This window comes from Frankliniella occidentalis, unplaced genomic scaffold, assembly GCF_000697945.3.
Source record: "Frankliniella occidentalis isolate FOCC.00 unplaced genomic scaffold, Focc_3.1 Scaffold246, whole genome shotgun sequence".
NCBI lineage: Eukaryota > Metazoa > Arthropoda > Insecta > Thysanoptera > Thripidae > Frankliniella > Frankliniella occidentalis.
The window spans coordinates 205,848-206,072 of record NW_026267372.1 but is presented as its reverse complement, the minus strand read 5'-3'; the positions used below and the strand labels follow the sequence as shown (position 1 = coordinate 206,072).

General features: G+C 47.6%; 1 protein-coding gene across 4 annotated transcripts in view; it reads left to right on the top strand.

The window, feature by feature from the left end:
- Window positions 1-225, top strand: part of LOC127750727 (uncharacterized) — a 26,633-nt gene continuing 26,408 nt past the window's right edge. For 3 of the 4 annotated variants that reach the window (XM_052273093.1, XM_052273094.1, XM_052273092.1), the window contains exon 1: window positions 32-112. The gene's annotated coding sequence lies outside the window, so the exon portion shown is untranslated. Of the gene's footprint in view, window positions 113-225 lie in introns of all 4 variants that reach the window. The other variant, XM_052273096.1, reaches the window with a different exon arrangement.

Genomic DNA, 225 nt, shown 5'->3' with positions numbered 1-225 from the left:
AGGGCAAGTAGGAAGGTGCACCTTGTGGCCTGCCACTTTTTTGTGTAGCAGGTGCGGAGATAGTGTTTTCGATTGTGCAGGTTAACGTTTTACCGTCAGCCCAAGCTCACGGGTCAGTACCGATACCTCTAACGAATTTTCGGTAACAGTGGTACCAACAGAATGTATGAAGTTGGTGGCTGCCCGTCCCCCAATGAATTTTCCCTTCTAGTTAACTATAAAGCT